At 42.8% G+C, this 26,838-nt stretch overlaps 3 non-coding genes across 3 annotated transcripts; all 3 read right to left on the reverse strand.

The window, feature by feature from the left end:
- Nucleotides 1-6,699: 6,699 nt before the first annotated feature.
- Nucleotides 6,700-6,772, reverse strand: TRNAV-UAC (transfer RNA valine (anticodon UAC)). The gene has a single exon. It is a non-coding gene; the product is annotated as a tRNA-Val (tRNA).
- Nucleotides 6,773-23,662: 16,890 nt separating this feature from the next.
- Nucleotides 23,663-23,735, reverse strand: TRNAV-UAC (transfer RNA valine (anticodon UAC)). Its single transcript has one exon. It is a non-coding gene; the product is annotated as a tRNA-Val (tRNA).
- Nucleotides 23,736-24,189: 454 nt separating this feature from the next.
- Nucleotides 24,190-24,263, reverse strand: TRNAV-UAC (transfer RNA valine (anticodon UAC)). The gene has a single exon. It is a non-coding gene; the product is annotated as a tRNA-Val (tRNA).
- Between the last annotated feature and the right edge of the window lie 2,575 nt (nt 24,264-26,838).

Consider the following 26,838-nt stretch of genomic DNA (forward strand, 5'->3'; position numbering starts at 1 on the left):
AAAAGTAGTATATTATCTAATTAAAATAAATTAATATAAATATAAATATCCCAGAATCTTTCTATACCGCTGATAACTAACAATTAAATGCATAGATGAACAAATCAATACATAGATAAATACATAGACAAATAAATGCCCATATATATATATATGTATATATATATACACGTAGATACAATTTATTATATATAGGTAGCCAATACCTCAACCTTGAAACCCAAACATATATTTATCTAATTGTCCATTGAGCCAAAATTGTATTATTATAATAACTTTAAAATCCCAATTTCATATATTATTTAGCTCAACTGTATCGTTTAATCCTTGTGGTTTCAAGGTACATAGTCTAAATATCCAAAAGGCTTCACACCTGCATAACATATTGTAGCGATCACCCCCCCTTTGTGTACCGCTAATTTGTTCAATACCTTTAATTCTAATTTTATCACGTGTGCCATCCGGACAATTAGATATATGGTGTAACGATTTCTAGAGTTCTCTGTGTGTGCGTGCTTGGAAAGATGTCAGCTGAAGCCAGGTGAAAATTAATTAAAGTTTATTGTGGAAAAAGTGGTGGTAAAAATAAATATAAACTGGATGCTTGATTACATGGAACAAAACACGATAAATGGAATATTTCAGGTTAAACATAGATGCAAAATAAACATGAAGAAATCCGGGTTTAAATCAAGCAGGGGAAAAATAACATACCCAAAAATGAAGTGATCAGGCAGGAATGGAAACAAACTGCAAATAATAGTCCAGAAATGTAGATGTTGAACCGGCAGGGTAAGAAGTCCAGAAGCAAGGCACATGCGTTTTAGCAAACTGCAGGGAAGTCTCCAAGAAGCAAATAAGGCAGAATCTGGACAGGGTTACTGGAGAGAGCCCAGTCTCACTCCATACGGAACCGCAATGATCTGCAACTAGGTGCCTGTGAGCTGGAGTTAAATAGCAGCAGGGTGTTGGGCTCCAGGTGCACACAATCAGGTAATTACCCTGCAGAGGCAGTGTGCAACTGCCATTCAGACCTGAGGCAACAAGTGAGACCCCTAGAGGCAGGAATGAGGTAATGCAAGGCAAAACAAACACAAATATTCCTAACATTATCCCCCCCTTTAAACAGGCGGATTCCAGACGCCTCAAAGTTCATCTTCTCTTCTTTTTTCCTCCTTTCTTTTTGGGTTGCCTAGACTTACTAGAAGGTGTCACAAAGACACTACTTGGCAATACAGGTCCATCAATAACAAGTCTAGGATCATACAGAAGCTCACTCTCAGAGTCGGAGCCACAACCCAGCGGTAGAACTGACTTCTTATTTTCCTGGATGGAATCAAGAACGGAAGGTAAATTTGAAGATGCTAAACTTGCCGAGCAATCTGCGTGAACACCTAGAGATACCTGCACACATCTGAAAAACTGAGGGTGCTCCCCAGACTGCAAAGGCAGGTTCTCAGACGGGCACACCTTTATAGACTCATCTAGGAGAGTGAGGACAGTTGATGGACAGAATCTTTCGGTCACAGCCTTGAGGAAACCGGGCAAATCTTGTAACACTGGATCTCCCTTATCTATAAGACCATTTACCCACTTCAAGGCCCTCCCTCTGAATCTCATACATACGTTAGCAATGATATCAATAGGGGACAAGTCATCAAAACTCAGATAATATCTGAAGAGAGCTAAACAGTGAGAGATATTTCCATAAAAGTAAGGCAGATCCTCGGGCAAATCTTGGATCTCGGGCATGGCAGGCACCTCTATCTGGTGTTGGACAGGCGGAACCCCCTCCTGGGGCTGGACAGGCGGAACCCCCTCCTGGGGCTGGGCAGGCAGAACCCCCTCCTGGGGCTGGGCAGGCAGAACCCCCTCCTGGGGCTGGGCAGGCAGAACCCCCTCCTGGGGCTGGGCAGGCAGAACCCCCTCCTGGGGCTGGGCAGGCAGAACCCCCTCCTGGGGCTGGACAGGCAGAACCCCCTCCTGGGGCTGGACAGGCCTTGGCCGGACCTCTGGCAAGGTGGACACCTCTCGGACCTCTGGCGAAGCGGACACCTCTCGGACCTCTGGCGAAGCGGACACCTCTCGGACCTCTGGCGAAGCGGACACCTCTCGGACCTCTGGCGAAGCGGACACCTCTCGGACCTCTGGCGAAGCGGACACCTCTCGGACCTCTGGCGAAGCGGACACCTCTCGGACCTCTGGCGAAGCGGACACCTCTAGGACCTCTGGCGAAGCGGACACCTCTAGGACCTCTGGCGAAGCGGACACCTCTAGGACCTCTGGCGAAGCGGACACCTCTAGGACCTCTGGCGAAGCGGACACCTCTTGGACCTCTGGCGAAGCGGACACCTCTTGGACCCCTGGCGAAGCGGACACCTCTCGGACCTCATGCCGTGAGGCAAGGGCAACGGGGACCTCATGCCGTGAGGCAAGGGCAACGGGGACCTCATGCCGTGAGGCAAGGGCAACGGGGACCTCATGCCGTGAGGCAAGGGCAACGGGGACCTCATGCCGTGAGGCAAGGGCAACGGGGACCTCATGCCGTGAGGCAAGGGCAACGGGGACCTCATGCCGTGAGGTAAGGGCAACGGGGACCTCATGCCCGAAGGCAAGGGCAGCAGGGACCTCATGCCCGAAGGCAAGGGCAGCAGGGACCTCATGCCCGAAGGCAAGGGCAGCAGGGACCTCATGCCCGAAGGCAAGGGCAGCAGGGACCTCATGCCCGAAGGCAAGGGCAGCAGGGACCGACACCCCTCCTGGAGTCGCTGGGCCGGACACCCCTCCTGGGGTCGCTGGGCCGGTCACCCCTCCTGGGGTCGCTGGGCCGGACACCCCTCCTGGGGTCGCTGGGCCGGACACCCCTCCTGGGGTCGCTGGGCCGGACACCCCTCCTGGGGTCGCTGGGCCGGACACCCCTCCTGGAGCCGCTGGGCGGGACACCCCTCCTGGGGTCGCTTGGCCGGACACCCCTCCTGGGGTCGCTTGGCCGGACACCCCTCCTGGGGTCGCTTGGCCGTACACCCCTCCTTTCGAAATTTGAGCACCACAGTGGCATAACTGAGCAGAATTTGGCACTATGGCAGAATGAGAAAAGCTCTTTTTATGTTTGCGAGCAGGACATAACTGAATAAAATGTCCCGACCTGCCGCAATAAAAACAGAGCTTCTTATCCCTTCTATGTCTCCTTTCTTCCTCAGAGAGACTGGGTCGTGGAAAACTCCAAAACTTGCCTTTGCTTACGCTAGAAAAACAGCAGCCAGAATTGAGAGCACCAGACTGATCTTTTCCCCTTTTTTCCTGCGTCTCCTTAAAGGGAGCAGGTAATCTTACTGAATCTTCAGGCAGAGCAGACAGTATCTCTGAAGATAGGATTTGAATACCCTCCAGTTTCTCTCTGAAATCCACCAGCAATGCAGAACTCAAAAACGGCAAAAACTTGAGAGGCAGGGAACCTTTCTGAAGTGAAGCCATCTTATGAGATTCAGCTGAATCAAAACAAAACTCCTGCACACGTTTATTTTGGCAGATCATTCTGTAACGATTTCTAGAGTTCTCTGTGTGTGCGTGCTTGGAAAGATGTCAGCTGAAGCCAGGTGAAAATTAAGTAAAGTTTATTGTGGAAAAAGTGGTGGTAAAAATAAATATAAACTGGATGCTTGATTACATGGAACAAAACACGATAAATGGAATATTTCAGGTTAAACATAGATGCAAAATAAACATGAAGAAATCCGGGTTTAAATCAAGCAGGGGAAAAATAACATACCCAAAAATGAAGTGATCAGGCAGGAATGGAAACAAACTGCAAATAATAGTCCAGAAATGTAGATGTTGAACCGGCAGGGTAAGAAGTCCAGAAGCAAGGCACATGCGTTTTAGCAAACTGCAGGGAAGTCTCCAAGAAGCAAATAAGGCAGAATCTGGACAGGGTTACTGGAGAGAGCCCAGTCTCACTCCATACGGAACCGCAATGATCTGCAACTAGGTGCCTGTGAGCTGGAGTTAAATAGCAGCAGGGTGTTGGGCTCCAGGTGCACACAATCAGGTAATTACCCTGCAGAGGCAGTGTGCAACTGCCATTCAGACCTGAGGCAACAAGTGAGACCCCTAGAGGCAGGAATGAGGTAATGCAAGGCAAAACAAACACAAATATTCCTAACATATGGTTTGACAAACAATGTGTTTTTATGTTATTTGTGATATTACGTTTATGTTCCATGAACCTTATATGCAATGTCCTTGTGGTGCGGCCCACATATTGTTTCCCGCAACCACAGGTCAGTACATATATCACATAGATAGAGTTACAATTAAGGAAATCCCTTATATCATAACTCTCCTTTGTGACAAAAGATGTAATATTAACAGCCTTTTTGTCTGTATATTTACAGGTTTCGCATCTCTCTTTTCCACATCTGTGGAATCCCGCTGGTCGTTTGATGGGTAACCAATTCCCTTCTTTAATCTCATCCTTTAAATAGGGAACTTTCTTTTTAAAGTGACTGGGTTCTAATTTTCCTTTAATATTTTCTGCTCTCCGAAATGTAACTCCCCCCTTCCCTATAATGGTCATCCAACTTTAATAATTGACAATTCTTCCTTATAATATTTTTAATTTCTGTGGCGTGTGAGTTATATTGAGTGATAAAATTAGTTGTCATATCTCTTACCTTCTTTTCACTATTAACTTTATTTCTAGATCCAGAGAACAATGACTCTCTAGCTATTCCCTGTACTTCCTTGTATGCCTTATCAACTATCTCTGTTGGGTACCCATGTTCTACGAACGACATATATAACTTTCGTGCTTGTCTCTCAAAACTATTGTCTGATGAGCAATTCCTTTTCATACGAATAATTTGTCCCTTAGGAATGTTATCACACCATTTCCTAAGGTGGCTGATTTGATAATTCAAAAATTTATGCTGATCTACTTCCTTGATATATGTCTCTGTGACTATTCTATTGTCCACAACAGAGAGAGCTATATCCAAATACGTAATGTATTCCATACTAGAACAACTTGTAAATGTAAGACCAAATTGATTATTGTTTAAACTATCTAAAAAAGGTGCTAAAGGTGCTCGGTGTTGATCCCAAATGAAAAATATGTCATCTATAAACCAACAATAGAGAACCAGGCCCACCCCAAGCTCGCTCCCCCACACATGTTGGTCTTCAAACCCACCCATGTATAGGTTCGCAAAGCTCGGGGCGAACCTGGTTCCCATCGCCGTACCCCGTGTCTGTAAATAATAACGTGCATCAAAAACAAAATAATTATGATGTAATATAAATTTAATAGACTCCAATATGAAATTACAAAGATCATTAGACATTGATTCATCTCTGGATAGATACTGTTCGATCACCTGTGTGCCCTGATCTTGTGGTATATTTGAATACAATGACTCCACATCACAAGTGACCATACAGTAACCATCCTTCCATGCCGAGCCATTAATAAATTTAAGAATTGTGTGGTGTCTTTAATATAAGACTTCAAATCTTTGACGTGACATTGTAAAAATGAATCAACATAATGTGATAAGTTATTAGTTAAAGAACCTACTCCCGAAATAATAGGTCTCCCAGGAGGTGCAGTGAGGGACTTGTGTATCTTGGGTAAATGATAATATGTGGGAACAATGGGGTGAGGTGTAAACAAAAAAATTATATGTGTCTTTGGATATAGCTCCCTTCGCTAGCCCCTTCAAGAGCATCTCTTTTAATTTGGATTGGAACAGATCAGTCAGGTCCCCCCCCAATTTTTTATATATCTGAGTATTACTAAGCTGTCTGTCTGCTTCCAATAAGTAGTCACTTCAATTTTGCACTACTAACCCCCCCCCCCCATCCTTATCTGCAGCTTTTATAATTATATCTTGGTTTTTACATAAATCCCTCATGGCCAATCTCTCTGCTTGAGTCAAGTTATCCCGAAGATGTTTTTTATCTGCATTATTGCACATTACACGGAAGTCATCCAGAGTTTTCTTATAGAAACTTTCTATGTAGGGGCCTCTATGTTGTAATGGGTAGAAATCAGATTTACGTTTGAACTTACTTCTTGCATTTATATCATAAATCTTTTCATATGATGTACCCATATAATCTGTATCGCACCCTGTATCTAATGTTTCCAGAATGGATAAAGCAACTGCATCATTGTCATCTAAGATAATGGGAAAGTCAGTGCTATCTCTTTTAGCTAAATTTTTTATCGCAAAATAAAGGCCACAAGCCTTTCTATATGTATTTTATGTAAATTTTTTAATTTGCTGTTACACACCGGCCGTGTGATTAATGTTTGTATGTAATGTATAAATAAATGTTTTATGTTTTAAAAATGTACTGATCTGGCCAGCGCTTCATTTCTTATAGTTGTAGATATGATACTACAATTTATTTATTAACTATAAATGAAATATATGATACATTGCTACCAATCTCTTATAAAACAAGAAGATTATTTGAATCTGCTCCAGATTTTTAATCAGTTGTTTGCTGTAATAAGTTATTTGTATAATTAAAAGCTAATAGATATTAAAAATAACATTTATTTCCATATTTAGAGAAGAAATTGAATTTTGTAAGTGAACAAATGACATATTTCACATTGAGCAGTAGCAGGTCAGATGTTATAAGAATGATAGTGAAGAAAATTTTCATAAGTCATAAATTAGTGCGAAAATATGGTTCCATTGGGGATTGAACCCAGGACCTTCTGTGTGTAAAGCAGATGTGATAACCACTACACTATGAAACCAATATGCAATACAAAAACAAACTGTTCAATTTTTCGGTTGTACTGACAGTCGTAGTGATTTTTTGTAAACTGTTCCGGATTATCGGTAAAACGTCAAAGTGATTGTTCTTTCATTATATATAATTTAAAAAAAAAAACAGAGCACCATATTTTTGGCAAATTGACCCAATACTTAATAGTGGTACACCTAGCTAAAGAAAGTTATAGCATGGTGGACCAACCTTGCATAATTAAACATTTAATATTAATCTTTATTAAAAAGCAATGACTGCAATGATAAATAAGTGTATATCCATTTTAAAGTAAGCATTTTGCAAAGTTTTTTAAGTGATTATTTTTAATATGAAGAAAACAAATATACAAAATTATTTGTTTCTAACATCTTGACCAATTATTATCTACTGTAAGTACTCTTATCAAGATAACATTTTCCTGGATTTTTTAATAAATATGGTTTCACTTGGGATTGAACCCAGGACTTTCCCTGTGTAAAGCAGATGTGCTAACCACTATGCTTTGAAACCACAACATAAACCATTCTCACACTAGAAGAGTTTTTTGGTCATCTTGACAATCAAATGCCCCAAAATCTGAGGTACACACTAAGTGATTTTGTTTAAAAATCCAATTATATGTCACACAACACTGAATTTTCATATGTCCGCAATTAAGCAAGATGACTTAGTCGTGAAAAAAGGCAGAAAATATGGTCAGTTTATCGAGAACCTCCAAGGACCACACAGTGCACTAATATAGTAGGCTGAGATTTTTTTTTATCTTGGCTGACCGATTCAATAACCGAAGGAGTGTGTTTGTGACCATTAGTTTTCTGGTTTATCGGAAATACACCAAATGGTCATTTAAAAACACTACCCAGTAAAACATCTTGACCAATTATCATCTGCAGGTGTCACACTTATCAAAATCACCTTTCAGTGATTTTTCTTGCCATGTTACCATAGAGTGCCTGTATTACAAAGACTACATATAAATAAATGCCCTTTCACAACATAACTTAAGCATAATCCTCGAAAAAGACTTTAGTGATAATCAATATACTTTCAAACCAGAAGTCAAATCTATTAACATTTTTGCTAAACTTGCACATAGTAATAATGGAAATATTTATTTACATGTAAAGTAAATGATCTGGAAGTGAATATTAGCTACATCAAAACATGAATGCAGTTTATCATGCATTAATCATTTAATACCAAACCTTGGCAGCATTATCAAGTTGCTATTGAAGTCCTGGAAAGAATAGTTGTGCTTTGATGCTCTGGTGATGGAAATGTTGGATTAAGTGATTTATTTAACTATACTCAGTTAAGATGATTATGGAGAAAGATAGTTAGATATGATACTACAATTTATTTGTTGACTATAAACAAAATATGAGATACATTGCTACCAAACTCTTATAAAATATACATTATGGTAATAACTTACCATTGATTATGGTATTTCTTCTATGTCCACAGGTTTCCACAGGATAACAATGGGATATGATGGAGCGATAGTGGATTGGCACCAAATGATCACATGCTTTCAGTCCTCCCAAGATGGAACGGGCCCGTCCATATATCCCTGCCCACTGGCTCAGGCAAATCAGTTGGATTCCAAAGCATTTATGCTTTCTGTAGAACCCTATTCAGGCGAGAAGAATACACATGCACACCCTTCCATGCAAGAGGGAAGAGTTTAGTGAGTATAAAGATCTTCAAATCAGGTGCGTCATGGTGGGATCCCTGTGGAAACCTGTGGACATAGTAGAAATATTGTTATCAACGGTAAGTTCTTACCATAACGTATATTTCTTTGGCAGGGTACACAGTTTATCCACAGGATAACAATGGGACTTCCCAAAGCAATTTTTTGTGGTGGGGACGTTCCTGATTGGTAGAAGATCCTTTCGCCCGAATTCAGCATCATGGGAGGCAAAAGTATCCAAGGCATAATGTCTATGAGTGGGTTAATGTAAGACCATATGGCTGCCTTACATAGCTGTTCAGCTGAAGCACCATGCTGTGCTGCCCATGAATGACCTACCTTACGAGTAGAGTGAACAGAGACATTAACTGGAACAGGGAGATCAGCTTGAGAATATGCTTCTGAAATCGTCATTCGAAGCCATCTTGCCAGCGTCTGTTTAGTAGCAGGCCATCCTCTCTTTTGAAATCTGTAGAGAATGAAGAAAGAATCTGTCTTTCTGACGGCACTGGTTAATGCCTGGACTATGTCCAGCGGCGCATCTCCCGAAGAAAGTCCCGATACCTGAAAAAATCAGGACTACAATTTCTACACTAAGGTTAAATTTAGATCCCACCTTTTGAAGATACCCAGATCTAGTTCTGAGAACTACCATTTCTGTATACACATCAGAAAAGGAGATTAACATGACAGTGCTCCTAAATCTGATACTCTTGTAACTGATGCCATAGTCAGCATAAAGAGAACTTTAGCTGTTGACCATTTAAGATCCACTTTTTTTTCAAAAGGAAGGCTGAATACACGGCATTCCGTGGAAAAAGTGCGCACATCCTGAAAATTTGCCATTTTCTTTCGGAACCATGCATTCAATGCTGACACTTGCACTTTCAAGAAAGCCATCCTTAACCTTTATCCATTCCCGTCTGAAGGAATGCTAGAACTCTGGAAATTCTGAAAGATTTTGGGTCCATAACTCTTCCTTTATACCATTGATTATAGGCTTGCTATATTCGGTGGTAAATATGAGCCGAGGAAGTCTTTCCTGCTCTGAACATTGGGGGTAATTCTGAGTTGATCGCAGCAGGAACTTTGTTAGTAGTTGGGCAAAACCATGTGCACTGCAGGGGAGGCAGATATAACATGTGCAGAGAGAGTTAGATTTGGGTGTGGCTAGTTCAATCTGCAATCTAAATTGCAGTGTAAAAATAAAGCAGCCAGTATTTACCCTGCTCAGAAACAAAATAACCCACCAAAATCTAACTCTCTCTGTACATGTTATATCTGCCCCCCCTGCAGTGCACATGGTTTTACCCAACTGTTAAAAAATGTCCTGCTGCGATCAACTTGGAATTACCCCCATTGTTTAATTTACCTGTGAGAATCCTCTTGACTTCAGGATATAGATTTCAAGAGCCACGCCGTAAAAGACAGCTGATCCAGATGTCTTGTGATAACAAGGACCCTGCATTAGCAAATCTGGGTGTTTGAGGAATCAGAAATGGAACATCCATCGACATTTTCTGTGGATCTGTGTACAAACGCCTTCTGGCCAAGCTGGAGCTATTAGAATATCGGCACCCTTAGCTTCTTTTATCTTCCTCACTACCCTGTAGCAGGATGATTGGAGGAAAAAGATACAGCAACTTTGTTGTATTTTCCTCACCATCCTGTGCTAGCAGGATGATCTGAGAATAAACACAAGTGAAATGAAATTCCCACTTTATCAAAAGACGTACACAAAGATCACTACCTGATCCCTTGTTCCTGACCCTTGTATGGGTCTTTTGCTGATGGGATGTCCTGAGATCTATATCTGGCAAACCCCACTTGTTTACCCGAGTCTGAAATGACTTTTGGGTGTAGAGCCCATTCGCTTAACTGAATGGCGTGTCGACTGTGAAAGTCTGCTCTCCAGTTTAGGACAGCTGGAATGAATACTGCGGACAAGGCTGGAAGATAGAGTTCTGTCCATTTTAGTATGCGACTTACCTCCTTCCTTGTTGTTTAGCTGCGTGTTCTTCTCTGAAGGTTGAGGTACACTATTGCCATTGCATTGTCCCTGTGGATCTGGACCAGTTTCCTTTTTAGGAATGTTCCTTGCCCAAAACATGACCATGTATGTGGCCCGAATTGCTAACAGGTTAATTAGCAGGCAACTTTTTTCTGTGATTCATAGTTCCAGAATATTAATCTTTTGGACAATGGCCTTCCCCAGCCCCGAAGACTGGCATTTGTTATCAGGAACTCCCAACCTGATATCCAACAAGGTTGTCTCCTTCTCTAAATGGGATGTCTGAGGCCACCAGGTTAATGACTTTCTTACCTTCTGTGACAGTACCACTTTTGTTTGTTTACTGTCCTTCTGGCCCACATACAACACCTGGTATTCACAGGTGGTCTCCTATCAGAAATTTTTAATCAGGCACAACACTGGTTAACTTCCAGCATCAGATGAGATTGGACCGATCAGGTGTGATACGGCTGTAGACAAAATCAGAAGCTGCAGAAGTCTCGAGTGGAATCGTTCATACTCCACCATGTCAAATGTTGACCCCATCAAACCCATCATTTGCATGCTGCGTGAATTGATATTGTTTGACTCTGTAACACCTTTGAGTGTACCTTGGATATCTTATTCTGAGGTAAATGCTTTCTGCAGGCTTTGATTCAGTTCAGCCTCCCCATGAGTCATCCATTGTGATGGAACCAGGGATGACCTTGCCCCATTTATGAACCACCCATACCTCTTCAGACAAGTTATTGTTTGTTCGGGATGACACAGAAGCCTTTCCTGTATTTGTTCCAGAAAAAAGTGGTCGAGGTATGGCAATTTTTCTTATCTCCTGCTTGTGGAGATAAACTGCCATAATTAATTTTAGAACATACTCTGGAGCTGTGGTTACCCAACGGTTAAGACCTAGAACTGAATGTTGTTGAAGGATGGTAAACATTGAAATAACACTGATGGACAGTGCTATAGGAACCTGTAGTTAAGCATCCTGACTATCCAGTGATAATATGTAATATACTGGCGCCTTACCCAACTATGAAATGCTTCCATGTGAACCGTGGTACCCAAACCTATCTGTTTAGGATTTTAGAGAATGAGAATGGAGTAAAGAATCCTTCTGAATCAACCCCAGGTTGGAGTAAACCCCTGTCCCCATTGTGCATGGGTTACCGGGATGACCACTCCTTACAAAAGCCATTTCTGAACGGTTTCCTGCGATCCCCTTATCTTTGCCTCTGCCCGGAATGGGCTGGAGCTGAAGAATCTTTGAGGAAGATGCTCTTGAAAAGGAAAGCATAAACTAGAGCTATTGCTTCTTGCACCCAAGCATCTGTTACCACATCTGTTCAACCTAAGAGATTTGCCCCTTTCCCTGGGATCCCCCAGAAGAAGGCCTATACCATCATGCTGATGGGTTATCCTCTGGTTTGGAAGCTGGCCCTCTGGTCATTGTTACAAACCTATTGCTTTTCTTTTATGACCGAAAAGGCCTAAACCAGACCCCTAACTAGGTTATATGTGGAAGGAAACGTGACCTTCCTGGAGTCTGCTTCTGACTCTCCACTATCTTCCTACTCAACAGAGACTTTAAACCAAAGTCATGTTCCCAGAACCGTCTTTGATTCTGAATCAGCTTTGCCTGTATTAAGCAAATTGATCTGTTAACAGCTATTGTTAAGGTTGATGCCCCAAAAGCATAACCCATATCTTTGCTGCCTGTTATGTAAACTTGTATGGGATTCCTGCTCTCCTGCAGGTACTGAAAATCCATCTTCCAGTACCTCAACCCAGGCAGCTATTTGCTTTCATGCCAGCTGAAGTCATGGCTAGCCTTATGACTGCCCTAGATAGACATTATGGGTTTTTTGAAAACCATTACTCTTATGTTGATGGCAGAGGCCATATACAGTAGGTTTTTTCACTATCCAGTATGCATAGCTATTTTAGGAGGCACTTCCCCTTTAACAGTTTGTTGTCAGGCATTAATGAGTTAACTGCCATTACATTAGCAAGCTTTCAATATGCCTCACCCCTGCCGCAGTGCACCCCCTCCCCGCCATTTGGTCAAGGTGTCTAAGCTTCTCTCTGCCACCGCTGCCTCTCTGGAAGTGAGGGGAGCACAGCGCTACTCTGTGAGGGGAGCTGGTCACGCAGTCCCCAACGCCCACTCGGTGCCACCTGAGGCGGCGGTGAGCGGTCACCCACCTCCCTCTCCCTCAGTGCTGCGGGCCTGGCTGTTGGGTGTTACAGCCAGCCCTGCAAGCACACCAAGCCAGCCACAGTCAAATATAAGCAGTGGGTCCGGTGCATCAGCCCCCCGCTGCAAAAAGCCACATCGCCATTTCAGCAGGTGCAATAGCCATTAGCCCTCCTCCCACAGCTTTAGGAGCTGTGGGGAGCACGACTTCAAGGGGTATTAGTTCACTAGCAGAGCTCCAAGGGAGAGGCAGTCTATTGGCCTTTCCCTTAGCAGGGGCAGTAGATGTTGATTTTAATCAGGTGGGTATGATAAGGGATAAATTCAATTCCCCAGGGCCTGCAGTGGCAGTTTCAGATTTGACAGGGGGATTACTTAGAATACCCCCCTCCCCCTCCTTCCTCTCAATTTCTAAACCAGGCAGGTGGGGCTTTTAGCCCCCACAGGTATCATGGTCCCCATATTTCAGCCAAGGGGCACAACAAAATGTAATGCATCTGCCTTTGGTGGGGGAGCAGCATTTGTTTAATCCTCAATTTTCTCATTTAGGTCAGTTGTATCATCCATATGCTGTACCTCAATTTGTGCAATTTTCGGGCCCCCCCACAGGCAGGCAATTAATATGCACATTGGTTGCAGCCTGCGCCTAATCAATTGATGGGCGCTCATCAGATAGGGCTGCTGCCCCTGCCCCAAGTTCCTCCACTGGCCAGACCTCCATCACCATGGCAGTCAGAGGAGAAAATTCCACGCGGTCAATCTCATGTACGCATGCCCTTGGTAGTGACCGGCAGGTCAGAAGGGGCCAGTTGAGCAGGAAGTAACGCTGTTTTATTGAGTCTGCAGGTTTTGACTTATAATGCAGCTTCGCTGGACACGTCTGGATCAGGCGGGATTTCAATTGATCAGCAGTCAGTTCAAGCTGCGGCGGACAGTCGCACAATGCGGGACAAGAAGTCTCAGGAGATGTTATGAACCACAGGTAGTGGTTCATTCCTATTTTATGTTATAAAGTTGTCTTGCATGCCAGGATTTCCTGTTGCTCTGTTTTAGAATACTCTTGTCTGCTGCCGCTTGTGAGTCTGTGTAATTGCAGCTTGTTCCCTTGTGTTCAGCCTCACCTGGCTGCTAATTGCATCTGGTCAGTTTGGAATCATGCAACAAGGCAGCTGCATGGGATTATTAATTAGGCCTCTCTGTTATATGCTGGCTGTTTGCAATTCACAGATGCTGGTGATATTTCTGGGTTTTCAGTCTGCTTGAGTTCTGAGCTTGGCTCCTGCTAGTTCCTGAGCTTCCTGTGTCGATTCCTGTGTCAGTCCCTGTGTCGATTCCTATGTATGATCCCGTGTCCTGCCATGAGGCGTTCCTGTCCTGAGGTCCAGTACCTTTGCCTGTGCAAGTTTCTGGCTACTTGGTGTCCACCGGTCTGTCGTTTGGGATTCTGCCTGTCCTCCAGTTCTGAGAGTCTGTGTCAGCAGCATTGGGAGTTCCTGTCCGTTTGCCAGTATTCGTACCGGTTCCGTGAGTAGCGGCACGGCCGCGTCCGTCGGCCTAGGCCGCTGTATTCCCTTATTATTTCTGTCACTGGTGTTTTGCAGAGGGTTCTGCTTATGCTGTCACCGCCGGTACACAAAAGTATTGTGTCGGCGTGTGGTCAGCATTTCCTTTGTTGTTCTTTTCCTTTGGCGGCAAGCCGCACATACTTTGGTTTTAGGTTTGTTAGTAGCCCCTGGCCTTGTTGTTTAGTCAGAGGGCCCCTTGTTATCACCCTGTCTCGGTTCACTCTTTGTCTCTCATTAAGACCTGAGGGGACATCGAAGTTGGGCAGACGTAATCCGCCCTTCAAACGCGGCTGCCATGGGCTCAAGCAACCATAGTCTCGCAGGAGTGTACTGACAGCACGGGTGAGACAACGGAGATAGGGCGCCAGGGGCTGTTCCCTTTCCATTCCCCTTTCCCAGCGTTACGTCCTGGTGCTCTGGACTCGCTTCATAACATCTCTCTTGTTCTGAGCACCAGGAACCTAACATTATCACCAGCCATACCACAAAAAAGAAATAAAACTTTTTTTTTTCTTTTTTGGCCCAGTCCAGTGTCTAGTTTAGAATCCAGTCCGGTGTTCAGAATCCAGTCCGGTGTTAAGAATCCAGTCCGGTGTTAAGAATCCAGTCCGGTGTTAAGAATCCAGTCCGGTGTTTAGAATCCAGTCCGGTGTTTAAAAAAAAAAAAAGTCTAGTTTTGTTTAGTAAAATTTAGTCTTGCCTTGCCTTGTCTTGTCTTGCCTTGCCTTGTCTTGTCTTGTCTAGTTTTAAATCCTCCTATGTCTACTATGCAAGCCCTGCAGGCATCTCTCGCAGCCCTGAACTCTGTATTCAGTGCTTTGAGACCAGAGCGACTAGAAGTTTTGCAGCAATCCCTAAAGCAACTGCAAAACCTACTGACTAAAATCTTGCTCATCTTGCCAGAAGTCGTTGAGAGTACATCTATCTCTAAAGAGACTCTTGTTCACAGTATGGTGACAAGAGAATCCTCTGGTTTAATTGAAGAGAAAAGATTTAAAAGTTTTCTGCGGCCCAGGCTCTCAGAAGAGGAGCATCTGCGTCGCAGAAACTTAAACTTGTGCCTATATTGTGGGGGTTTAGGCCACTATCTGCAGACCTGTGAGTTGCGCAAGCCAAAGTGTGGTGACGAGTCTTGCCCTCTGGCCAAGTTGAGTCAGGATACAAGACCTACTCCTGTCTCTACTGTGGCAGAGGTACTTGTCACACAACCCACACTAAAAAGCTCTCTGTCCTATAATTGGGGTCCTTGGGCAAGGGAGCCCCATTATAGATTCAGGAATAAAAAAAAATGTTTTTCTCCTCTCTTGAGGTTCCTGTGGAAGCGGAGTTGCAAGCCCCTGGAGTGGTGCCCGTAGCCCAGGGTCCTGGAGTGGTGCCCGTAGCCCAGGGTCCTGGAGTGGTGCCCGTAGCCCAGGGTCCTGGAGTGGTGCCCGTAGCCCAGGGTCCTGGAGTGGTGCCCGTAGCCCAGGGTCCTGGAGTGGTGCCCGTAGTCCAGGGTCCAGCAGTGGTGCCCGTAGTCCAGGGTCCTGGAGTGGTGCCCGATGCTCAGGTTCTTGGTGCGGTACCCGATGCCCAGAGTGCTGGAGCGGTACCCGATGCCCAGAGTGCTGGAGCGGTACCCGATGCCCAGAGTGCTGGAGCGGTACCCGATGCCCAGAGTGCTAGAGCGGTACCCGATGCCCAGAGTGCTGGAGCGGTACCCGATGCCCTAGCTTATAGAGGGACATCAAATATTATAGTTCAGGTGTCCATACCGGAAGGGGTCTCAGAACCTGTCACCCCAGGTAGGGACTTGAAAAGCGCAACCCAAGAAAGGGTCTCTAAAACCATAGTTCTTGAAGGGAACTCGAGAAGCAAAACCCCAGAAGGGATCTTTGAAGTAATATCCCCAAGTGGGGTCTCGAGAGACGCAGCCCCAAAGAAGGGTCTAGAAGTCGCTTCCCCAGGAAAGAACTTAAGAAGCATAGCATTAGTGGAGGATCTGAACGTTATTGCTTCAGCAAAAGTCCCGGAAGTCATAGTCCCGGGAGAACTTTCGATAATTATCGACTCAGAGAGGGAGGCCGATGGCCCGATCCCAGTCAGGGAGGCCAACGGCCCGGTACCAGTAAAAGAATCCGAGGTGCTGGCCCCAGCGGGGTTCCTGGAGGCCACTGCCCCAGCGGGGTTCCCGGAGGCCACTGCCCCAGCGGGGTTACCGGAGGCCACTGCCCCAGCGGGGTTCCCGGAGGCCACTGCCCCAGCGGGGTTCCCGGAAGTCACTGCCCCGGGTGGGGTTCAGAAAGTCACTGCCCCGGGTGGGGTTCAGAAAGTCACTGCCCCGGGTGGGGTTCAGAAAGTCACTGCCCCGGGTGGGGTTCAGAAAGTCACTGCCCCGGATGGGGTTCAGAAAGTCACTGCCCCGGGTGGGGTTCAGAGAGTCTCAGCCTCGAGTAAGGTCAATAGTGACCAGGTCCTAGCAAAGCACTCCAGTCAGTCAGATGAGAAGGAAACAGATCCTGACTCTGATATCTCAACATCCATAACCTTTGATGGGGACTTCTCCCAATTTCTGGCGCTTTTCAAACACTATTACACTATTATGTTGTCTAGACCATTTCTGGGCATCACTTCAGAAAACCTTGGGCTCTATCTGATTTATTCTTTTAGAGGAGAGCCTTCTGAGTGGGCGACCAGTCTAATGAAAGCTGAAGATCCCATTCTTCAGGATCCCCTAGCATTCTGTGATGCAATTGTTAAAAGATACGGTTCCAAAGAAATTGGTTCAGGTTCCTCTAAGTCACCCGTCTTGTCTGCTGAGAGTCCACCAAATACTGTAAACTCTGCACAAGAGTCCCAGCCCGTTGTTTTGACTGCAGGATGTGCTTTTTTGACTTCTTCTTCTAATAATAGTACTTTACCAGAAAGTTCAGCTCCCAAGGGTAAGAGACCTGTCTCTGATTTGAACGCAGCCTTGCTGGGTGGTACCATCAGTTCAGACAATGTTTGGGGAATTACCTTGGTCAGACCTAAAGAGCTTTGTAAAAAGAAGAAGAAGAAAAATAAATAATTTTTGACTCTTGCCTTGATAAAAAAAAAAAAAGATTTTTTTTTCCTTGTCTTGTGTCCAGTGGCCACCATCAAGGGGAGGGCACTGTTACAAGTTGTTGCTACAACTTGTTTTTTTTTTGTTTTCTTGTCTGTTAGACCAGTGTGTAAGGTTTTTTTTTTGTATCCCTTGTTCTGGATAGTCTGAATTTTGGGGTCTTTTGACCCCTCCTCAAGGGGGGGGTAATGTTATGAGCCACGGCTGTGGCTCATTCCTGTTTTGCAGTTTTGTTCTGTATTTCATGTTATACTTCTGTTTATGTTCCCCGTGGGTGTCATGGGGTGCTCGGAGCTCACCCTTAAGGAGGGGATACTGTTATGAACCACAGGTAGTGGTTCATTCCTATTTTATGTTATAAAGTTGTCTTGCATGCCAGGATTTCCTGTTGCTCTGTTTTAGAATACTCTTGTCTGCTGCCGCTGGTGAGTCTGTGTAATTGCAGCTTGTTCCCTTGTGTTCAGCCTCACCTGGCTGCTAATTGCATCTGGTCAGTTTGGAATCATGCAACAAGGCAGCTGCATGGGATTATTAATTAGGCCTCTCTGTTATATGCTGGCTGTTTGCAATTCACAGATGCTGGTGATATTTCTGTGTTTTCAGTCTGCTTGAGTTCTGAGCTTGGTTCCTGCTAGTTCCTGAGCTTCCTGTGTCGATTCCTGTGTCAGTCCCTGTGTCGATTCCTATGTCTGATCCCGTGTCCTGCCGTGAGGCTTTCCTGTCCTGAGGTCCAGTACCTTTGCCTGTGCAAGTTTCTGGCTTCTTGGTGTCCACCGGTCTGTCGTTTGGGATTCTGCCTGTCCTCCAGTTCTGAGAGTCTGTGTCAGCAGCATTGGGAGTTCCTGTCCGTTTGCCAGTATTCGTACCGGTTCCGTGAGTAGCGGCACGGCCGCGTCCGTCGGCCTAGGCCGCTGTATTCCCTTATTATTTCTGTCACTGGTGTTTTGCAGAGGGTTCTGCTTATGCTGTCACCGCCGGTACACAAAAGTATTGTGTCGGCGTGTGGTCAGCATTTCCTTTGTTGTTCTTTTCCTTTGGCGGCAAGCCGCACATACTTTGGTTTTAGGTTTGTTAGTAGCCCCTGGCCTTGTTGTTTAGTCAGAGGGCCCCTTGTTATCACCCTGTCTCGGTTCACTCTTTGTCTCTCATTAAGACCTGAGGGGGCATCGAAGTTGGGCAGACGTAATCCGCCCTTCAAACGCGGCTGCCATGGGCTCAAGCAACCATAGTCTCGCAGGAGTGCACTGACAGCACGGGTGAGACAACGGAGATAGGGCGCCAGGGGCTATTCCCTTTCCATTCCCCTTTCCCAGCGTTACGTCCTGGTGCTCTGGACTCGCTTCATAACATCTCTCTTGTTCTGAGCACCAGGAACCTAACAGGAGATGCGGACGTGGGTCCTTCTACATCTGGAACTGATAAGAAAAATTCAGAAGTTCAGCTTAGCACAATTTTTTCTCATTCTGATGAATCATATTATACGTCTAGTTCACTGGAGAATCTGTGCAAATTTATGCTGACATTCATTCAGCACCTTAGAAGGAAACTTAAAAGTTCAAAGGGAGGGCGTAGCGTAGCAAGCAGCTTGGCTCCTGATGCAACTGGTGATAGTATTGCTGTATTCACGTAATGTACGCTAAGAGAAGTTAGGTCTAAGGTTAGGGAAAGAATAAAGAAAGGCCGATTTGTAGACATGTTTGCGATTACGCATGATGCTAAAAAAGCTTTGCATACAGCAAAGGCTGGAGGGCAGGCTGCTGAGGAAGCAAGAAGGAGTTATCATAACTGACTTGCGGGGATGTATATATTTGTGGCCTGCTATACGGAGTCTCTTTCATCAGAATTTATGAATGTTCTGAAGTATTTTCATCTGATACATAATATGTATCTGACGGTGAGGCACAATGTTTGGAGGAATTATGATGAGTTATTCAGGAAAAAGCAGGATGGCCAAAACATTTTTAGTTTGGGTTTTAAAGATGCAGAGGTATGGTTAACTCAAAGCAATAAGCCTTTAAAGGAACAGATGGGTAGAAGGCAGCCCTTTCAGGTCAGACCAGGTTTTAACACGGTAGGAAGAGGGAAATGTTATGCGTTTAATAACGCGCAATGTAATAGGGGAACATTGTGTCGATATAGGCACGTCTGTATGCTGTGTGGGGGAAATCACCCAGCAAAGAACTGCAACAGACTGTTCAGTCAGCAGGTAGAGGTGAACAGAGAACCATCCCTAAATAAAGCAAAGTCACCAGTGATTTTAGAAGTTTTAGAACGGTGGTTGGGCCGCTATCCTCTTAGGGAGGAGGTAGCATTTTTATTGCAAGGTTTTAAATTCAGTTTCAATCTACCTGTAGTTAGGCCAGTTATAGTTTTAGCCAGTAGGAACCTAAAATCAGCTAGAGATTTCCCAGAGATCGTAAGAGCAAAGATCGCAGCTGAAGTTGCTTTAGGGTGTATGTGTTGCCCTTTCGAAAGTCCACCTCTAGCTGAATTTTGCGTTTCACCATTGGGTGTAGTTCCAAAGAAGGAGCTGGGAAAATTTAGGATTACTCAGCACCTTTCCTACCCGGAAGGGGACTCAATAAACGAGGCTCTTGCCCCTTCTTTGTGTAGCATAAAATATCAGTGTTTTGAAGAAGCTGTGACTATGGTTAAAGGTTTTGGTTTGGGCGCGCTGTTAGCGAAGGTGGATATAGAATCAGCTTTTAGACTGTTGCCGCTGCATCGTGATTCGTTTAAGTATATGGGTTTCAAGCTGGATGGTCATTTTATACAGATAGGTGTTTGCCTATGGGCTGTTCAGTTTCGTGTTCTTATTTTGAATGTTTTAGTTCATTTCTGCAATGGTGTGTGCGGGCAGGCACCGGTCAGTTAGGCGTCACCCATTATTTGGATGATTTCTTGTTGGCAGGTCCTGTGGGTAGCTCAGTATGCCAGGAATTACTTTTTTTGGTGCAAGTGCTTGTTTCAGTTATGGGAGTACCGATAGCTAAAGATAAAACAGAGGGACCTGTGACTTGTTTGTTTTATCTGGGCATAGAAATGTATACTGAGGCAGGCCTTTGTAGATTGCCAGCAGAAAAAGTGAATCATTTAAGGAGTTTGTTAGAAAATTTAATTTCAGCTAAGATGACGTTGAAGCAAGTACAATCACTACATGGGTTATTGAATTTTTCGTGCAGGGTCATTCCGATGGGTAGGATTTTTAGTCGTAGGTTGGAAAGAGCCACAGCAGGGATTAAGAAATAACAACATTTTATTCAGATTTCATTCGATTTGAAAGAGAATTGTAAGGTTTGGTTGAAATTTTTGAGAGAGTTCAATGGTGTACGCATTTGGTTGCATGAAGAAGTGAGTAATCGTGAGCTGCAATTTTTCACAGACGCATCAGGGTCGTTAGGTTTCAGCGCGTATTTTGAAGGAGAATAGTGCGCCGAAGTTTGGCCTAAGGAGTGGCGCACAAGGAAGCTTACTGATAGTATGCTTTTGCTTGAGCTTTTTCCAATTATTGTTGCAGTTGAGATATGGGGTTTTAGGCTCAGGAATCAGAGGATTTTATTCTGGTGTGATAGTTTAGGGGTGGTTCAAGCGATCAATAATCAAAAATCTTTGTGTTCGCATGCTTTGAGGTTATTACAGCATTTGACTTTTAGGTGTTTGCAGTTGAATATAGATTTGAATGCTAGGCATATCCCTGGAGTTGAGAACAAGAGAGCTGATGCTTTGTCTCATTTTCAATGGGCTAGATTTAGAATTTCATATTTTTCACGTTTGGAATTGTCGTCAGACCCAACTAAATATTTTATTTTAACAAAGGCTTTGAGGGGTTGGGCTAAAGAACAGGCAGGCGGAAGCGACGCGCGTAGACCAATCGAAATTGAGTTATTGAAGGATTTAATTAACGCTGTTTCTGGTATTGCATTAGAGGGATTTGAGGTGGCCCTTTTTAGTTTAGCATTTGCTATAGCTTTTTTCGTCGCTTTAAGATTAGGTGAGTTAGTGGCAAAAAGCAAAAGTTCAGTGGATTCAGGTATATCATTAGATAATGTAGTGTTGAAGGATAATAAGCTGCTTATTAAAATACATCGTTCAAAAATGGATCAACTAGGGAGAGGTAAATGGATTTCTGTTCCTATGCATATGGAGCCGAGCATTTGCCCAGTAAGATTAGCAGAGGCTTATGGCCGGATTTGTCTGAAAAGGGGAGAGCAGTGGTTGGTCCATAAGGATCTTAATCCTTTATCTAAATTTCAATTTACAAGTGTTTTCAATAGGTGTTTGATAGCATTGGACCTTCTACTGTAGAGTTATGGGACCCATTTTTTTTATGATAGGTGCAGCGACTTGCGCGGCATCGACAGGTTCTTCCAGCGAGGATATTAAAAGGTTAGGGTGGTGGAAGTTGGATGCTTATAAGGGATATATTAGGAGTGATAGGTTGCATTAGTAGTAGGCATCCTGTGAGTTTGTTGTTTGGGAATCCCAGGGCCATAAGCCACCCGACATTAAAAGGGGGATTGGAGTTCTTTTCACCTTTTTCCTCACAAAATTTTTGAGGTTTGGTGTTGTTCACCTCCATCTAGGTCGCCTAAACAACTAAGTTTTTTACCCTTCCCTGTTTTTCTTTAGCATTTTCGTTAAATATTAAGTAAATATTAAATAAAATTTTCTTTGTTTTGCTGTTTTTTTTCTTCAGGTTTTTTGTCATTATCAAGCCGGGTGTGGATTGTAGATCACTCATATGTTTATTGGGCCAGTAGGCACAGGATGTCCAAGTTGTTCCCCTTTGAAGTGAGGTGGATAGGTTTAAGGGGAATGAGATGGAGCAACCTATTAAGTGTGCTCTGGGACTTCGAAGAAAAGTGGGGTGCACCTGATTGTTTATTGATACATTTAGGAGGTAATGACTTAGGTACGTGTAAAGGTATAGAGCTTATTAATGCCATAAAAAAGGATTTTCAGCTAATCACAGAACATTGGCCTTTGGTTAAGGTGGTATGGTCAGAAGTGGTACTGCGCAGATTTTGGAGGGGCACCCAAGGGGGAGTGGCTTTAGATAAAGTAAGAAGAAAACTCAATGCCGCAACCTCCAGATATGTCATTAGTTTAGGGGAAAAAGTTGTTAAACATCCAGATTTGCGTTACGAGAAGGAAGATTTATATAGGTTAGATGGAGTGCATTTATTGGAGAGTGGTTTGGAGTTATTTGTCACAGCCTTATTAAAGTATTTAAAGGAGGATTGAGATTTAAAGTTTTGTGGTGGCGGTTTTCGTAGTCTAGAGCCTTCGAATCTGGCGTAAAGCAGTGTTATTCAGTGGCTCAATTTAGCGCAGCAGAGCTTGGCTAGCATTCCCCTTTGAGAAAAGGCGAGTCGGTCACTACATTAGGGGAGGACCAGGTCACCATCTTATGGAGGGATCAGCACTGTGCTAATTAAGGGGAGATGGTTCTTACCCAGGACGGATTGCGCAAGGGGTGGAAACTCCGCCCCATTTGTTTAAAGATTAAAGTTTTAAGCCATGGCCAAGATAAAACTGCTTTTTCGCCACCGATGATTAATATTTTCAATTCTGATTCGAATTTAATAAATCTGGCTGTGACCTCCACTTTTCCAATTTATACAGTTGTCTGTGTCATTATTTCTAGGTTTATTGGTTCTCGTTTGTGTAATAATAAAACATATGGGTGACTTATCAATATACTATCAAACCAGAAGTCAAATCTATCAGCATTTTTGCAAAAATTTACACATAGTAATTATGGAAATATTTATTTACATTTAAAATAAATGATCTGGAAGTGAATGTTAGCTATATCAAAACATGAATGCAGTTTATCATGCATTAATCATGCAATACCAAACCTTGGCAGCGTTATCGAGTTGCTAGTAAAGTCATGTGAACAGTAAAGTCCTGGAAATAATAGTTGTGCTTTGGTGCTCTGGTAAAGGAAATGTTGGATTAAGTGATTTATTTAACTGTACTCAGTTAAGATGATTTATGGAAAAAGGTAGTTAGATATGATACTACAATTTATTTGTTGACTATAAACAAAATATATGATACATTGCTACCAATCTCTTATAAAACAAGAAGATTATTTGAATCTGCTCCAGATTTTAAATCAATTGTTTGCTGTTTTAAGTTATTTGTATAATTAAAAGCTTATAGATTTTAAGATAACATTTATTTCCATTAGTAGAGAAGAAATGGAATTTGTAAGTGAACAAACTACATATTTCACATTGAGCAGTAGCAGGACAGATGTTATAAGACTGATAGTGAAGAAAATTTTCATAAGTCATAAATTAGTTGAAAAATATGGTTTTATTGGGGATTGAACCCAGGACCTTCTGTGTGTAAAGCAAACGTGATAACCACTACACTATGAAACCAATATGTAATCCAAGAACACACTGTTCAATTTTTTGGTTGTCCTGACAATCGTAGTGATTTTTTTGGAAACTGTTCTGGATTATCGGTGAAACATCAAAATGATCGTTCTTTCATTACACATAATTTTTTTTAAAACAGAGCACCATATTTTTGGCAAACTGACACAATACTTTAATAGTGGTACACCTAGATAAAGAAAGTTGTAGCATGGTTGACCAACCTTGCACGATTAAACATTTAATATTAATCTTTAGTAAAAAGCAATGAAGGCAATGATAAATAAACATGTGTATATCCATTTTATAGTAAGCATTTTGCAATGAGTTGTGAGTATTTTAAATTTGAAGAAAATAAATATACAAAATTCATTATGTCTAACAAGATGTTACCAATTATCATCTACAGTTAGTACTCTAAGCAAGATCATATTTTACTGGATTTTAAAAAAAAATATGGTTACACTGGGGATTGAACCCAGGACTATTCTGCATGTAAAGCAGACATGATAACCACTACACTATGAAACCATAACATAATCTCTGAACACACTGTAAGATGTTTTGGTCATCTTGACAATCAAATGCCTCAATATGTGAGGTACACCGATGCAATTTAAGTTTTAGCAGCTGTAACAATAAAGTAGTACTAGTCCCAAGTAGGATTTGAACTACAACCCTTGGTTTACAAGACCAGTGCTCTATCCCCTGAGCTATGGAGTCACATGAGTAGAAAGAAGTGTGACCAATATGGGGTCTGAATTATGGTGGAAAACAGTCTTCTTCAAATTTCAGTAACCTTATTGGATATTATTAATTGTAGCACATTCTCCAAATGTACACTTCTTACAAATTACCCATGCTGAAATGCTTGCTTGGAACATGCAGTGGATAACCTATTAAACAATTTGAAGAAATTTTCAGATTAGCTGTTGTATGTTGAATAGGGGTATATATAAATAAGGAAATGTTGGTCATATTTTCAATGCGTCGCAAACCTTGTGCACCTTAGTCTGGAATGCCTTCAGAATGATATGGGTGAATGTCTTTGTTGAGTTATTTGTGATACATAGTGGTCATTTCCTTGAGTATGCTTGCATTTGTACTTTATGTATGCTTACATGTCCAAAACAGCCTTCAGTTGTGCCTTCTTCAAGCTACAGTTGTCAGTTCAAAACTCTTCTGGGTCAACTGATGAAGAAACCTGCACGGTGCAATATAGGCTGATACACTGTACATACCATTGTTGCTATCATTAAAGTTTATTTATGGGAAATCGCTTTCTTCAGTTTGTAATGATATTGAATAATTATGAAGGAATTATTAGCATGTCTGACAATAAATCTATTAAAATAATTCTCAGACATGCTCTTGGAACCAATTAGCAGATTAAACTGAACATCATAAATCTCTGTCCAAATTGAAATGTATATCCTCACTTAAAGCTCTTGAGCAGATTATTTTAACACTGATAGCTGCAATTTAAGTTTTAGTAGCTATAAACAATGAAGTAGCTCTAGGCCCCACTGAGATTTGATCTCACAACCACTGATTTATAAGACCAATGCTCTAACCCCTCAAATATGGAGCTGAATACGTGAAAAGAACTGTGACCAATATGGGGGCTGAATTATGGTGGAAAGCAGTCTTCTTTTTTTTCCCCAATACAGTTGTGCTCATATGTTTACATAACCTAGCAGAATTTGTGATTTTCTGGCCATTTGTCAGAGAATATGAATGATAACTCACAAACTTTTCTTTCACTCATGGTTAGTGGTTGGGTGAAGCCATTTATTGTCAAACAACTGTGTTTACTCTTTTTAAATCATAATGACAACAGAAACTACCCAAATGACCCTAATCAAAAGTTTACATTCCCTGGAGATTTTGGCCTGATAACATGCACACAAGTTGACACAAACGGGTATGAATGGCTACTAAAGGTAACCATCCTCACCTGTGATCTGTTTGCTTGTAATCAGTGTGTGTATTAAAGGTCAGTGAGTTTCTGGACTCCTGAAAGACCCTTGCATCTTTCATCCAGTGCTGCACTGACGTGTCTAGATTCTGAGTCATGGGGAAAGCAAAAGAATTGTCAAAGGATCTGCGGGAAAAGGTAATTAAACTGTATAAAACAGGAGAGGGATATAAAAACATATCCAAGCAATTGAGAATGCCAATCAGCAGTGTTCAAACTCTAATTAAGAAGTGGAAAATGAGGGATTCTGTGGAAACCAAATCACAGTCAGGTAGACCAACAGAAATTTCAGCCACAACTGCCAGGAAAATTGTTCGGGATGCAAAGAAAAATCCACATATAACTTCAGCTGAAATACATAACTCTCTGAAACAAAGTGGTGTAGTTGTTTCAAGATGCACAATAAGGAGGCATTTGAAGAAAAATGGGCTGCATGGTCGAGTCGCCAGAAGAAAGCCATTACTACGCAAATGCCACAAAGCAACCCGCTTACAATACTCCAAACAGCACAGAGACAAGCCTCAAAACTTCTGGAACAAAGTAATTTGGAGTGATGAGACCAAAATTGAACTTTTTGGCCACAACCATAAACGTTACATTTAGAGAGGAGTCAACAAGGCCTATGATGAAAGGTACACCATTCCTACTGTGAAACACAGAGGTGGATCGCTGATGTTTTGGGGATGTGTGAGCTACAAAGGCACTGGAAACTTGGTCAAAATTGATGGCAAGATGAATGTAACAAGATCAAAGTGTCTGGCGCTAGATTAATGATAAGTACTGTCTCTATAAAAAGAGAGAGGACAACCTATATTCAGCTGCCTTCACAATGTGGACCTAGAAATCCACCCAACATACATATGCAAACAAGAAAAAATATAAGTGAAGGCGCACAGAAAAATATAGTAACCGACTGCTGTTTTGATACAAATTAATGATTTATTACTAATTAAATGTAAAATCTTAAAATGCACACACTAAAACAAGAGTAATTACCATAAGACCAAAAAACATTAATTTTGTTAATTACTCCACATATATTAATATTAGCTCCACACAGACTAATGCTTTGGTTAGTATAATGCTCATTCAGGAAAAAGGGCTTAAATGCATGCACCTATCTAGATT

Source organism: Pseudophryne corroboree, chromosome 11 (genome assembly GCF_028390025.1).
Source record: "Pseudophryne corroboree isolate aPseCor3 chromosome 11, aPseCor3.hap2, whole genome shotgun sequence".
NCBI classification, from domain to species: Eukaryota; Metazoa; Chordata; class Amphibia; order Anura; family Myobatrachidae; genus Pseudophryne; species Pseudophryne corroboree.